Genomic DNA, 16,667 nt, shown 5'->3' on the forward strand with positions numbered 1-16,667 from the left:
ATGATTTAAGAGGGAATACCAAAAGCAATGCAAGTTTTGAATTTTAAAAGTTGACTCAATTTCACGCAAAATTCAATTTTGAAAGCGGAAATCAAAGTTGTTGTAATTAAGCACTTAATTTCAAAAGTCACAAATTGCAAGAATTTGAATAAAGCACTGAAATTTTGAATGAATGCAAACACACTTTTCAGATTTAGGATAGTAAGAACACAATTTTGACACAAAATTTTAATTTCAATGATTTTTGAATGATTAGAAGCCTTAACCCAAACAATCACAAGACCAACTTTGACTGTAATTTTGAAAGTGTTATAATTGATAAAATCAGCCAAAATTTTGGATTTTAGCAGAAAAATACAGTAAGATCTAGCTCCCGAAATTTCGAAAAAAAATGTCAGGGACGATGGCGCTCGGAGTGCACACGGTCCTCGCAACTTTTTTCCAAATTTTCAGGGATGAAAGATATTGTGATTTTATTGCGGAATCCAAAGTTACAGCTGATTTGGAAATTTTTTGATTAGTGAAATTGTCGGTCAAAGGTTGAATCAAGAGGGTTTCAAAAATTAGGGTTTTGACACTTAACCACTTAATTTTCAAAATTAAAGCACAAATATGAATTGATAATTTGTAATAGAAGGGCAGATCTGAAACAAGCATTAACAATTAAACATTTCACAAGCTTAATTACTAAAAAGAAAATTTAGGGTTTTCATGCAATTAACCTCTAAAATTTGCAAAAGATCAAACATGGAAATGTAATCAAGGAATCCAATTTTCAGATCTAACCATGAATAATCAGAAAGGATGTTCACGTCGGGTTCACCAAAATGTAAAGCGGAAAAATCGAACCCTAGTTGCTCTCCCCTCTTCCAACTCCAAGGAGAGAGAAGGGAGGTGACTAGGGTTGGCGGTTTTCACTTAGGGGAGACTTTGCATTCAAAAGAGGGGTTGAAACCCACAAGATCCAATCCCACACAATGCAAGATTGGATTCTAAATGAGTTTCAAGGGTTAAGACAGCAAGGCTACCCTCTTTTGTAAAGAATGTTGATAAGAGAATTAAGCTAGGAATGCATAGAAAGTGAGAAAGATTCGCTTATAAACTGAGATAGGGATATAGGATGAAGCTGCGGACCTGGAATTAGCAGTAAAATGTCGATACAGCGCTGTCCTGCAAATTTGAGCAAAAGTTGACGGGACGATGGCGCCCGGCATGCACACGGTCCTCCGAAAAATCCGCGAAACAAAGGGGGATTTGTTCATCTCTGCACAAGGATTCCAGATCTTCAATTTCAGCCGCATACCTGCAACCTACACATAGAAAAGCGAAGACGATTGGGGGGTTAGGTATTAGGGGTTTGCCCTTAGGTCAAACCCCGGTTTTGGAATTAACCAAGAAATGAGAAATGCTGTAAATGTTTGTAATGTAAAACAAGTACTAATACCTTGTTGTAAGGATGTTTGTATCCTTATGTGCGAAGGTATAGATGTTGTTTGTATGTTGTATGTTGTAAGTAGTATGTAGTAAGTGATCTCCTCTTTAATGGTTGAATCCTTGTCTTGAATGCAACACTTAGCCTTGAATGGAGACTTAGAATGATCAATTGCTTGAAGGAATGCTTGAATGCTTGAATGCTTGAATGCTTGAATGTTTGAGTATCGCTTTCGCCTTTTTTCCATCCATCCATATGGGAGAGGAAAATGTAGTTTATATACTTGTCAATTAGGGCTGATAGACTGATTTTCCCGACCTTAGGCCGACCAGGAAATGATATTTTCCAATTTGCAAACAAAAAGACCCGAAGCCCCATAGGAGACCGGGCCCAAAATAGGGCCAGGGACCAGGGCACTGGGCGCTCTGGTTCCACCTCCCGGGACAGCAAGGTGCAAAGGAGGATTAGGCCAGAGTGCAAGAAAATGTAGTTTTTGGTGTCGCGGACGAGTTTCAGGGTCTCCATTTAGGTTCCATGTTGCGTCGCCATCATGAAGACCGAAATGCAGTCGAAATTGCAAGTGTCACAATTTTAGGACGCTACAAAGGCATGGATTAAGAATAAGGTGGTGGGACATTATGATAAGTAGGCATAGGTGATGATTGGGTAGGAAAAGGGATACTTAAAGGAGGAACAAAGTTGTTGAAGGAATTGCCTCCTTGTGTCACATTGATTGGTTGATGGATAATAGGAATACTTATTGAAGACATAGGCAAAGATGGAGGATTTAATGAAGAAGAGGGACTTCCCCCATGACTAATTGTTGTAGGGATGACATTTTGAGTTGAATTAGCCATGATGTTGGAGGTAAAAGTAGGAATACTAGTCATAAGAGTAGTCAAAGGAATTGAAGGATTGGCTTGTGTTGAAGGTTGTGAATAACCTAGGGTTTCGGCACAACCCTTGATAAGCATGACATTAGAACCAACAATATGTGCACTGCCACACAATATATCAAGTTCATTCTTATCACTTTGAATCATGTGCTTAAGGCCTTCAATTAATGGAAGAGATTCACTACTAGGGTATTCTTGGGACATCCATTGTTGAAAGTTATCAAATGGATTGTACAATTTGGAAAGTTGATCTATAGAGACCCTAGTTAAATTTTCTTCTTCATCACGAGAATCATCAATGGGGTAAATAGGCACATGATTAGGATTGGAAGAATTAGCATGATCCTCATTAAAGAAGTCACCCAAATTAGACTCCATCTCCTTAGTAATTAAACCTTGGGAGGCCTTAATTCTAATGCTTTGTCTAATAGGGATAGTATAGGTAGGACTAATAGTGGTAAAACTCATGCACTAGAGGGAAAATTTGAATTTTAAATTTTGAATTATAGGAACAAAACTTACAAAATTGAGTAATGCAAAATTTAAGAAAAATAATGATTAAACAATTTGAACTTAGTTAGAGAAAGAAAAAGACATAATTGGAATTTTAAAATTAGGGCCAAGGGGATACCACTTAATTTTAAAATTAACAAAATTTTTTAAATTAGGGCAGACTATAATTAACCTCTTAATTTTAAAAATTTTCTTAAAATTTGAAATATTGAATTTTGGAGGTATTTTTTATTTTAGAGGGATCAAAAATTGACAAAATCAACCTATCTTATGGATTTAGGCTATTAAATACAGTCATAATAGTCTCCCGAAATTTTGGGAAAAAAGTCGAGGACCGTGGCGGGAATGCACATGGTCCTACCAAATTTTTTCAAAATTTTTTAGGATTAATATTATGATGATTTCAAAGCTAACCCCAAAAAATTGGTGAATTTTATGATTTCTAGATGGACAAAATTAAGGTTCAAATTTAAAAATAGGACCCTATTAGGGTTTTGCAAAAAAAGAGGAATTGAATTGCAAATTTGAAAAAGGTCAAACCTAATGGATAGGGAAACCTTAGAAAATGTTTAGAAATCTAAATTTGAATGAAATTGATTGAAATTTGTACAAAATCCAATTAAATTTGAAAATTAGGGTTTTATGACCTAACCACTTAATTTTGAAATTTGAATTTTGGGAAAAAATGAGGAAATTGGAAATTTGAATTGTAGGAATGAAAACACGTTTGAGAATAAGAACAAATCTGAAAATTAAATGGAAATCCATTTTTTGCACAAGTTCAAGATCATTTTTGAAAATTAGGGTTTTAACAAGTAACCGCTTAATTTTGTAAATTTGATTTGCAAATTGAACAAGAAAATGAGGAAATTGAATTTAAGAAACAAAACAATTTTCAAATCTAAGATAATCACAAGCAATTTTTACAAATCACAAGTTCAATTCCGATTTAAAAAAAAACTAGGTTTTGAATGAATGAACCACTAAGTTTGCAGAAACATTAAACTTGTAAATGAAAAATATGAAATTTTGTTGAAAGGAAAGCATGCAAGACGTCGGGTTCACCAAAATGTAATGGTGGGTGAAAAATGTGTGAATGAGAGATCAAGAGGAAAGCTACCCTTTCCCTCCAAGGAGAGATGAGAGTTTCACTATGGATTTTCCTTGAAACACTTTTCATGTATTACATTGGAAGAGCGGGGGGGGGGTGTAATTCACTAGATTCAACCTCCAAGGAAGAAGATAGAATTCTGAATGAAATGAGAATGATAAGTCAATCCCCTCTTCTACTTGGGATGGAAAGGAATTGATTGAATTATGTATTAAGACTAAGTGGAAAGAGATGAAGAACTAATAACAACTCAAGATCAGAGTGTGGGATGAAGTTGTACACCTGGATTTGGCAGTAATATGTCGAGATGAAGCCTCCTTGCAAATTTGAGGAAAAGTTGCTTGGACTGTGGTGAAAGTGTACATGATCCTCCAAAAAATCTGTGAAATAAAAAGGGTTTCTCCGCCTATGCAAATGGAGTCCAAATCTGAAAGTACAGTTGCGCACCTACAATCTACACACAGGAAAGAGAGGAAAAGGGGTTGGGATTGGGGGTTTCCTTCAGGTCAAACCCCAGTTTTGAAATTAACCAAGTAATGAAAGAAAGTACTTGCAAGTAAATGTAAATGAAAGACTGAAATGTAAATCATCTCAAGGGAGGTTGTGATAGAAATGTTGATATAATTGCTTGTATGAAGTTGAATGTTGAAATGGATCTCCTCTTCAATGGTTGAATCCTTGACTTGAATGCAACACCTAGCCTTGAAGGGAGACTTAAGATGCTCAATTCTTGAAAGGGATGCTTGAATGCTTGAATGCTCTTGAATGCTTGATCGCCAATTTTCACCTTATTGAACTTATGTTTCGCAAATGAGGGAAAATGCAAATTTTATACTTGTCAGTTAGGGTTAATGAAACTTATTTATGTCACAAACTGACATTGGGGATATTTTCCTACTCAATGCACAAGATTCAATGCAGACTTAGGAAGAGTCCTACCTCAAAATAGGGCAAGGGACAGGGGGCGCCATGCCCCTATCCTGCCCTTTTCCCCAGGGAAGAGTGCAGACAGGGTGGTGTGGAGGGCAAGGGAGAAGCAGTTTTCAAGGGTTGATTTGTCTTCGGTCTCTGATCAAGCTAGGGGATTCAATTTTGCATGCATGAAGACCCTAATGTGGTAGAAAATGGCTAGGGTCGCAATTTTATGACACTACAATATGACACAGTCGGAGCACTATGTGGTGAAAGGTAAAAGTAATTTGGTCCGTAACTTAAGAAATCCTTGTATGGCCTCAAACAGAGTCCTAGGTTATGGTACCAAAAATTTGATACATGTGTTGAGTTTTGGATTTGAGTGTTCTAAATCAGATCATTGTGTTTATTATAAATCTAATGGTGATCATTTCCTGTACATTGCATTGTATGTTGATGACATGTTATTCATTGGTAAAGGGAAAGGTATGATTTCAGAACTAAGGTCTCAGCTCGTTGCTAAATTTAAAATGAAAGATCTTGGTGCAGTAAAACATGTTCTTGGGATGCAAATTAGAAGAGATGGAGTGAATAGAAAGATATGGCTAGGCCAGAGTAAGTATGTGAATTCAATGATACAGAGGTTTAACATGCAGGATTGTAGACCATTGTGTGTTCCTTTTATAGTTAGAATGAAATTATCTGCTACAAATTGCCCTACATCCCCATTGGAGATGGAAGAAATGAGAAGGGTGCCTTACCAAAGTACAGTTGGAGGTTTGATGTATGCTATGGTCTGTAAGAGACTAGAAATTGCCCAGGTAGTGGGAGTTCTATCTAGATATACGTCTAATTCGGGTAGAGTTCATTGGGATGTAGTCAAAAGAGTCTTCAAATATTTGAACCTTACCTCAGAGTATTCTTTGTGTTATCATGGTAATTCAGTTGGAGACATGATTTCCCTTGATATTGATGGTTATGTGGATTCAAAATGGGCAGGTGATATTGATATCAAAAGATCCACTAGTGCTTATGTGTTTACTTTATTTGGTGGTGCAATTTGTTGGATGAGTAAGCGATAGGCTATGGTTTCTTTTTCCACTACCGAAGCAGAGTATATGACAACCACTCAATCTTGTAAAGAAGCAATTTGGATTAAGAGATTGTGTTCATATATTGAAATAAAACAAGGAGCAATGAGAGTATATTGTGACAGTCAGAGTGTGATTTTCCTAGCTAAGAACCTGACATTTCATGCCCAGACCAAGCACATTGATGTTCAATATCATTTTGTTAGAGATATGGTCGAAGATGGTAGGGTGAAGTTGGTTAAGGTAGAAACTTTGATGAATGTTGCAGATTATTTAACTAATCCTATGAGCACAGAGAAGTTCAGATGGTGTTCAGAGTCTATGGGCCTCATGGCCCCTAGAAATTGATTCATTGTGTCAATACTCCCTTTGCTCTTGCAAGGTGTTCGACAAGTGGGAGATTTCTTGGGAAAATGGTGTCTCAACCTTGCATTTACATGAGGTTAATATTTATAGTAAGTTTTCATTTGAGCATGAAATGGTGCAAAATTCTCCTTGAAGCTTCTAGTTGGCTATATAAGCATTCTGGTAAAGTTACGCTGCAAGATCACATATATTTTTGAAGATATTAAATTTTTCATTTTTTGAGGGGTCTAATGAAAGGTTCAAAATTTAATTTTGAGGACTTTAGAGGCCTCAAAATGGCTTAAAAAATGGGCATAAGTGGCATATCACTTATGAGGCATTAGAATAGTTTGCGATCTTTTCAACGTTTCAAACAGTTCGTCAATAGGACACATGATTCTCAAGTTATGGCCTCTGGAAGTTTGTACTCTTGAAATAGGAAATATAAAATACATCGAACACATAAATGAGATGCAAAAAGGGAGGGACATGTCATAGGAAATCTAGAAGAGAGATAAGGTTAGCTATACCTTATTGGGTGGTTTTAGCCTATGGTTTTGTAATACTGTTTGACGGTTTCTTGTGTTATATCTCCTATATATGAGGTGCGTGAGATAGAGGTTGTGTGTAAGAGTGTTATGGCTATTGAGTTACCTTTGAATTTCTGATTAGTGGTACTCCTATGAAGAGATTTATCTACAAGTATATTGTAATATGTTTTGATTGTTGAATAATATATTGGGTGGCTTTTGGAGTGTGGGGTTTTTCTCCCGAAAGGGTTTTCCCCAGGTAAATCACTGTGTTATGGTTTGAATGTTATAATGTATATTTCTATTTTTTGTAAGTGTTGTTATGATCTGTAAAAGTTTTTCCATTACCCTCCTCTCAAGGTTAGTGTAGGAAGTTGTTCCGCTACTTAACTTTCTTACAAGCCTAGATGAAAGAATGAGAGAAGCTTGAAGAGTTGCTGATGATCAATTAGAGAGACTAGAGAGACAAACTAAAGCCGAAAAGGAAAGATAAAGGACTTAGGAAGGTATCTTGATGTCAGTGGATGTAGAAGGAGGCATTACACTGCCAAAAATAGCAAGTGTAATGCCCTATTGGCCACCTTTGGACTGCATTTTTGTGGGACGTTAGCATAGTAGGCAAATGTCTTTGTGACATGCAAATGTCCTCGAGTCAAACAGTTAACAAAGCTGGGAAAAGGACAAAATGGGAATTAAAAACCAAGCCGAGTGAGTGAACATATGGAAGCCAAGAGACATCTCTAATTCAACTCAAAGTGGAGGCACTTATGTGGCATGAAATTGCACGAGGTGCAGTTTATGATGTTACGGTGAGTTTTGAGATAAATATGTGAATATCATAGAATTTACATTGTAGAACAAAAAGCTATACAATAGGATGCATCTCTATCACAAATAGACCTATGTTTAGATCTAATTCAATTTCTCTTATGGATACAATGAACCTCAATAGATTTTAAAATATGACAACAATGACACTTTGCAATATCTTATTCTATCAAAAATATTGGAGGATAACATAATGTTTATATTTGGTCCTTGACTTACCCAATATGTAATCTACACAAATATTTAAAATAATTTCATAAAGAAGATTATTGAATATTACTACATTGACTCTTTGATAGCTTGTAGTATAAATCTTCAAGTTGAAAACATGAATTGATAGAGAAAGGCTCGCAAGGGTTGATAAAGGTCATTTGGTGTTTATCTTTAGGCACAATTTGAATTTGATTATATCTAAAAAATTCCATGTGAGATATAATTTTGTACGATAAGTTATCAAATCCATAACCATGTTAATATTGGATGAGGGGAATTCATCTTTACAACATGCATTATTAATGTCAAAAAAAATAAATACTAATACCTAATGGTTTCTTGCTAATATATAGAATATTTGAATTCAACTTAGAATATTTGATGAAATAATTTGAAATCCTACTTCCAAAATCTTATGTAATTGTTCTTTAATAGGAAGGGATACTTTGGGATGTATTTATTGAGCTTTTATTTTATTTCTCTTATATCAAGATGTACAAATAGATGGTGCACCATAAGAGATATGACTAAATCCCAACAACAAGAAGTTAAATCTAATTACAGTTGGTAGTAGCTGCAACATATTCTTCTTCAACTATAGACAATGAAGTGCATGATTGTTTCTTACTAAGCCATGAAACCAACTTATTCCCAAGAAAGAATGCATACCATGCCATAAATCCAAGCACTGCAGTTCACAACACAAGGAAACCAAGGACGCACACCCCAAAGATCTGATCCATTTCTTTCAACCAATTTTCATCCTTACTTGCTTCAATGAAAGATTCCGGTTCAATTTGAGAAATTAAACATACATCTTCAACAACTAGCCTCCTCCTTGTCATCACACCTTTCCTTTGATCTCCAATAATCTGATCTTCATAATGATTTATCTTTACATACCTGGGAGTCTTTGAATTTTCTTGATTTGCTGACTCATTTAGTTGTTCCACTGTCACTGTTGAATTTTCTGATGCTACCGGTGTCACTGGTTCATTGTTCTGAACTGATTCTTGCATTATCGGTTTAGGTATGATAAATTCATCTTTTGGTCAATAATCATATCCTCTGATCTGATTACTGCCATGCTCATCCACCTTGACATTTATGCTTTCCATTATCCTATTCAATCTTTTGTTATAACATCTATATGTTTTGCTCTTAGTAGAATAACCCAAAAATATTCTTTCATCACTTCTAGGATCAAACTTTACTAATGTATCATCTCTTCTAATGTAATGTTTCCTCCCAAAAATTTTGAAATATATGACAGTAGGAGTATGACCAAACCATAGTTCATAAGGAGTCTTACCGGTATCACCTTTAATGTATACTTGAAGTTGAAAGTGCATACAGTGGTATTGACAACCTCTCTCCAATAGATATCAGATAATTTAGCTTCAATCATCATAGTCTTTGCAGCATCCAAAATTGTTTTGTTCTTCCTTTCCACCAATCCGTTCTGTTGTGGGGTCCTAGGTGCAGGAAGTTACCTCCTAACACCATTCCTTTCCCAAAAGTTGTTGAACTCACCGGATGTAAAATCATTGCCATGATCTGATCCAGACACTTTATCTTTAGTCCTGTCTCAATCTCAACCATAGCCTTAAATACTTTGAATTTCTCAAAAGCTTAAGATTTCTCTTTCAAAAATGCCACCCACATCATTCTAGAATAGTCATCAATAAGTAACATAAAATATCTATCACCTTGAAAGATTTTAGTCCTTGTTGGTCCACACAAATTAGTATGAATAAGATCAAGAATTTCATTAGATTTATCATGTACACTTCTAAAAGAAGTTCTAACTTGCTTACCCATTTGACATTCTCTACATACCGAATTATGAGGTTTAGAAATCTTGGGTAAATCTCTGACAACTGGTATTGAACTGATCTTTACTATGCAATCAAAATTAACATGACACATCCTCTTATGCCATAACCAAATTTCATCAGTTTCAACAATCAAGCAAGCCTTCTCACCGGAGTTCAAATGAAAGATATTACCATTGGTCACATGGGTACTTGACATTGTCTGGAGTTCATTGATAGCAGTAGCCTTCATCTTGTAAGCTTGAGGTAGAACTCTTAGAACTTTTGACACTATCTCATCCTCACTAAGAGATCCGCCACAAAATTTGATACCCATGACAATCTCATTGACTCTATCCATAAAAGAACTTATCTTCTCATCTTCTTCCTTCTTTAAAGTTTCATATCTTACCCGAAAACCTTCAAGTTTAGCAATCTTCATAGCCTGGTCACCTTCATAAATAGTTTCAAGCTTTGTCCACATTAGCTTAGCATTCTCCAACTCTATGACATTCAATAGCTTTTCATTAGATAACGCACTTAATAATGCTTCTTTTTCTCTTACATCATTTTCAGCTCTCTTCTATTCATCAACAGGTGCCGATGTTCTAGAATTAGGATCGTGAGGTATATACCCTTTCTCTACTATCTCCCAAACTTCAGCTCCAAGACATCTGAGATGAATCTTCATTCACTCCTTCCATATCTTGTAATTTGTACCATCAAATCTCGAGCTCTCCTTCCAATAAGGATTGAATGTAGAACTAGATGCAGTTGCCATTAGATCTCCTCAAGTGGTTAAGATTCTACAAAGAGGACCTCACTCTGAGACCAATTGTTAGAATGCATTGATACCAGCAGTAAACTGAGAAGGGGGGGTGAATCAATTTACTAACAATAACAACAATTAATTCAATTATAAACATTAAACTAGAGAACAACCCAATGAAGAATATAACATGAAAGCACAACATACATAACACCAATATTTGACATGGAAAACTCAAAAAGAGAAAAACCACGATGGGAAACCCTACCCACAATTAGATGAATACTCTACAACTTAGTATTATGAATAAATACAATGGGTCTGCACATGCAGAAAGGCAACAACCTAGAGCCCATTGCTCATCACAAAGGGAGGTCTCACTGACTTACAAAATCATCGGACTACAATCCAGAAAACAATGAACTGTGAAATTGGCATCTACTAATGCCTGATACAGTTCCGGTTAAGCACTGATGTCTTCTATACAATACAAAACCTTTCCAACCTTCACCTAAATGATATGACTTTATTTGTACTTAATACTTCTTTGATAATGCAGACTTAACCAAGCATAAACATCGCACACAAATTACATGAATAAGTCACCTCTAAATACAAATCATCAACCTTATTGACAAGGTCGGCTAAACCATAAACCCATAAACCCATAGTTATAAAAATTACATCATATGATACCACTAGACCAATATTATGATTTACATTACATAGCATGGACCTAAATCAAGTAACCAAACAATTATATCCGTTGGGGATTCCACTAAGACCAAAATCCAACACGCTTCACTTGTCAGTAGAAACCCTCAGTGAAAGTTTAACCAGATCCAAATAGGACAACCATAATAGCACACCATGCAAAGCAAAGTCTCCAAATGCTCGAGATATGATCAAGAAGCACCAACAACATGAAAGAAATCGATTCCATATGCTGGACCCAAAATCCACTGACCAAGTCACCAAAACAACATACCGGTAAAGTTAACCAGGAATGCCAGAAGCCGGTAAAGCCAAAAGCTAGCCGGTAAAAGCATAAACCAACCGATAACCAGAAATACCAAAAGTGATAACCAAATCATGAAACTACCATAATATAGAAAGCATATAACCATCAGAATAAGCATCCAAAACCGATTCCAGAGGTCTGATCATACTGGATCAGAATCATAGCCAAAACCAAAATGATCACCAAGACTAACCGAGATAGATCCAACCGAGATAGTCTCCAAATGAGATACAATGTTGACATCAATGGCAATATTTAACCAAATCCAACATATTGCCAATAGATAGTGGGGATATTTGCTAGCCCCCTATTAACTTTGTGGCTTTTGGATTTTCTATCTCTATGTGGTAACCCTTCCTCGTGGCTAAGTGTCCTGGGGGTTCCTAGCTACTCCTCCTTTAGATATGTTTGGTTGTGCAACTCCTTTGTTAGATTTGGTTATAGGTTCATAGGGGGCAGTGTGGAAGAAAAAATCGTGGATGCATCTACTACTTTGCTAGGGGTTTCTGTTAAGGATGAGCTAGTATACAATAGCTAGTTTGAGGTGGGTTTTTTTCTAGGTTCTAGTTTGAAGTGGGCTTCATCTCTTGTGTTCTCTTTTGTAGTTCCTATAGAGGTGGCTTTTGTGGTAGTAAACAATATTGCCAATCCTATAAAGGTGGTTGCTGAGATTATTGATGATCCTATTGAGGTGGAATTTGAGCTTAGCCTTGCCCATGGTTCTATTGAGGGCACTATATGGGGGTTTCTTCTTGTAAATAGTTTTGGCATGCCATTCAAAACCTAATTGTTATATTTGTTCTTGTCCTTTCTTTGGCTGGTTTGTTCTCAGTTCAAAGTGTTCCTTTTATAGGAGTGTTCAAGGGTTCCTTTCAAAATCCTTTTCTTGGGGTGTTAATTAGCTCTTATCTCTAGTTTGAGGTGTTCATTGCTCTATGGATGTTGTGGTTTATAATTGTCCTTTTTGTAAGAGGTTTCCAGGTTCCTTTCAAAACCTATTGTTCCCTATCCTTAGATATGTTTCTTTCCAACCTAAGGTTGTTCTGATTTTAGGTTCGAAGGTCCAATAAAAAACCTATAAACCCTATTCTATTATTTTAACTATTTGTTTGATTAACTCTATTTTAATTTTTAATCCTACAGATGCTATGCCACTAAAACTAATAACAGAGAACAAAAGTATTTATTTTAAAATAATTTTATGACTAATCCCTAGGCACAATTATTACAATGTTTTCTGCATGTTTAACCTACCATGGGTGGGTCCAAGAAAATGAATATATGCATCTCCATTATTTTTTCTTATCACTTTCATACAGCTTAGAACTGCTTTATTACGGGATCTTTATGATCTTTTCGTAAATTAAGATAAGTGCTTCCCGAAAATGCCTACAGTAAAGTGAGCATCTTATCCATTGGAATCTCTGGAGACTTTAATTATTGTGATCTGGGTGGTGTACAAAACGATTGTGACCGTGCTACTGTGAAATACAAAAACCTAGTCATTTTTTTGTACAAAATGGGTCTGCATTTGTTGTACTCGCAGAGCATATCCAGTTACATTATTGTATGTTTCATGCACAGTTAACATCGTGCACATTCGTCAAAAAGTGGGTCGCTTTTGCCTTTCTTCGCGTGCTTTGCTTTACAAATCACACCTCTCATTTTTATCTACATTGGTGCCTCTCCCCTACTACTTCACATGCCCAATGCTGACATTGCATTCTCTTTCTTTTCTTTTTTGTTCAATTCAATTTGATTCCATGGCATCTAATTTCGCCGCTGATAGTTGAAGTTTGGTGGGGTTGTCCTCTTTGGTAAATTCATAAAAATTAGTAGTACTGTCTTCAAGATGAAAATTAGGAAGTGGTATGTTTCTTATTAGTATTTGTCGTTAGGCTAGTACTATTGCAATCGGTTATATTCATTTTTTGTCATCATGAATAGCACTATTCAAATAAGTCATGAAAGCGGAGGAGCTTTGGAAAGCCCATATAATATTATCAATGTTGTTGGGAGTCAACGTAAGCTAATTGGGTCATGGGTAGAAAAGGGCCTCATTTTGAAACAAGTAATTCATTGGGGCAACACTGTTCTATAATTTTGTAGGGCATATGTTGTCATTCAACCAATTAGAGAGCTTGTAGTGTCATCATGCAATTCGGTGGGCTAACAAAATTTAACTATTAATGCAAGGCGATTTCTCATCAGTTGTGAGACAGATGGCCAACGATTTGCTCAAGATTTTTAGAGATAAATCTAAGGTTTGCTGTAATTGCAAGCACGATAGAAAAATGACACATATAACACCTTTTTGAAGCATTTAGATGGGACTTATATCTAACAACATGTAAGTGAGTGATGCTCATCAAAGTTTTAATTATAAATAGCTACTTTTTAGTTGTCTGTACCATTTTTTAAAAATTGGTTGTGTCATCTGAATGTCTAGAAATATATTTGTCGAATTCCTAGTTTCTGGTTTTTTGTTTTCTAGTGCCAAATCAGACCTCAAAAAGAGTGAAATTAAATGAGAAACATATGTAGCATGTATTACAAGTGTCTTTGATTTTGCATGTAACAAATGCTTTAGGATTTCATCACCTTCATCGTCCTTATACGCTCACATAAAACTGATAATAACAAATCTATCTGACTATATGTGATCTCAATTAGCGAGGTCAATAATATGTAACTAACATTGTCGGCTATTAAATCACATCATTCCTATATCATGGTTATTGGCTCTGAACTTCATAGTAATAATAAGACTTTTAATTATAACACTGAGATTAGTAGGAATATGTTTCACTATATCCAACTTTGTAGAAAATCTCTTTCAAACTTGTGGTAGATCATTTGGTGTCCCACACTTATTAGAAATGATTTTTAAAGTTCTATATTTTACTGAATGTTGACCAGTCTTGTTCCTTCAATTTCAACAGTTAAGCTTCCATTGACTAACTTCTTAAACTTAAATTTTTTATACTTTGCAATTATCTTTGTTCAATATAAGAAATCATTATTGGACAACTCATTATTTATGTCAGGTTAGATTAAATTGGAACTTGCATAATTTTGTGTGGACTTCCTTATAGTGAACAAATGGTCAAAGATATGTTGTATCCCAAAAAAGAAAGTTTGAACTATGGTAATTAATTTTAGGTTTCCTCAAAAGAATTTAAAATATTTAGTACATGCGTGTAGAAAGCCCAGCTTGATTCAACAACCCTTCCTTTGGTTAATGCTCAATGAAATGACTCTAATCTATGAGTGAAATAAGGACAAAATCGCTTCTTGTATATTAAACTCTCATGATTCTCTAGGGTATTGTGTTTCACTTTGACCAATACAGTGAATTAATAAAAATGACTTTTGAATATTAATTGCACATGTTTTTCATGTTTTTTGATATGAAATTATTTTAAAACTCTAAATGTTTTTTATGCTTTTGAATTAAATATTTTGCACAACATCAAATAAATATGTTGAATATTTATCATGTTATTTACCGTGTTCTCACCCATATGGTCTATAATTACTCTTGCACTAGTCATAATGATAAAAAATGATAATATATCATAAAAAGAAAGACCATTTGTCCTTAAACTAGTCAATATGATATAAAATAAATTGCATAAACTTTCTATCAAACCAAGTGAGTATATATACATCTATGGTAATTTCATGTAAATTTATGTTTGAACACTTTATACATATGATAATTTTATTCTTATACAAATATAGTTGAATACATTCATCGTACTCATACATTTATTACACTTACTAATATACACCTATCTTGATAGAACTTTCAGCCACATACATGTAATCACTTACTCAGTCATATTTTTCCTCTCTCTCTCTCTCTCTCTCTCTCTCACACACACACACACACACACACACACACACACACACACACACACACACACACACACACACACACACACACTCTCCTCTTTCTACCCCTATCTCTCCCCCTCTCTCTTTCTCTCTCCTTCCAAACAAAGAATGATCCTATTGTTAAGGGAGCGTAATTATCTTCATGATTTAGAGGTTTTTTTTCAATCATATTTGGATCCTTGTAAGTGGACGTGTAGTTGACTTAACCTATCACTTCTCTAATGAGATATTTGTTTCATAAAAACCATCATTTTCTAAATGACCTGCTAATTCATTTGATGTACTACAAATATCTATTTAAAAAAAAAACAAACCAAAAGATTCCCTAATTGAATTTCCACACTTATTCGGCATAACTGTTGCACACTAAAGTGCAATTGTTAGTTATTATTCAATTATTTTTCCACCAATTAGAACTATGAATTTTTATTTTGATATATATATTTTAAATTTTTCAAAAGTTAAGATGTGTGATTTTTAAGTTTCTAAATTATAGAAATTATTTTTCTCCAATCTAATTGCCTCAAAAAATTTACATCTTATTACCGGATTTTGCGGATCTTCTATCTAAATGATTTTTTTTAGCCAAAATTTTAAGCACATTAAGATAATATATATTATGTTTAATTTTTAAATTTTTTTTTTTACACATCCATTAAATAAATATTTAACAAATTATTTAAAATAAGTATTTGATTTTTTAAAAGTTTTATATAGATAAATAAACATATATATAATATAAAAAAATATAAATTATATAATATTATTTTGGTTATCCCCATGAAATTTAATAATATTAAAAATTTGATAAAAAATAATATTATTAATAATATTTATAATAATAAATTAATAAATAACAACACAATAGTAATAAATATATAAAAATTTATACAATAATATAAGAATCATAATAATTATCTTTATGACTCTAACCCTGGCTTAATTTTAAATCTAATCATATCTCTAATTGATTCTTAACATATTTAATCTAAATCTAACCTAACACCAACTTTAAACATAACCCTAACTTAACCATAAGACAAAGTGAATTTGGATAATATATTAATAATATAAGAATCATAAGAATTCTATATGACACTAACCCTAAGTTAATCTTAAATCTAATCATATCTCTAATTGAACCTTAACATATTTAACATAACCTAAAATCTAATCATATCTCTAATTGAACCTTAACATATTTAACATAACTTGAAATCTAATCATATCTCTAATTGAACCTTAACATATTTAACCTAACCTAACACCAACTTTAAACATAACCTTAACTT

The sequence above is a fragment of the Cryptomeria japonica genome, chromosome 7, assembly GCF_030272615.1.
Source record: "Cryptomeria japonica chromosome 7, Sugi_1.0, whole genome shotgun sequence".
Classification (NCBI taxonomy): Eukaryota; Viridiplantae; Streptophyta; class Pinopsida; order Cupressales; family Cupressaceae; genus Cryptomeria; species Cryptomeria japonica.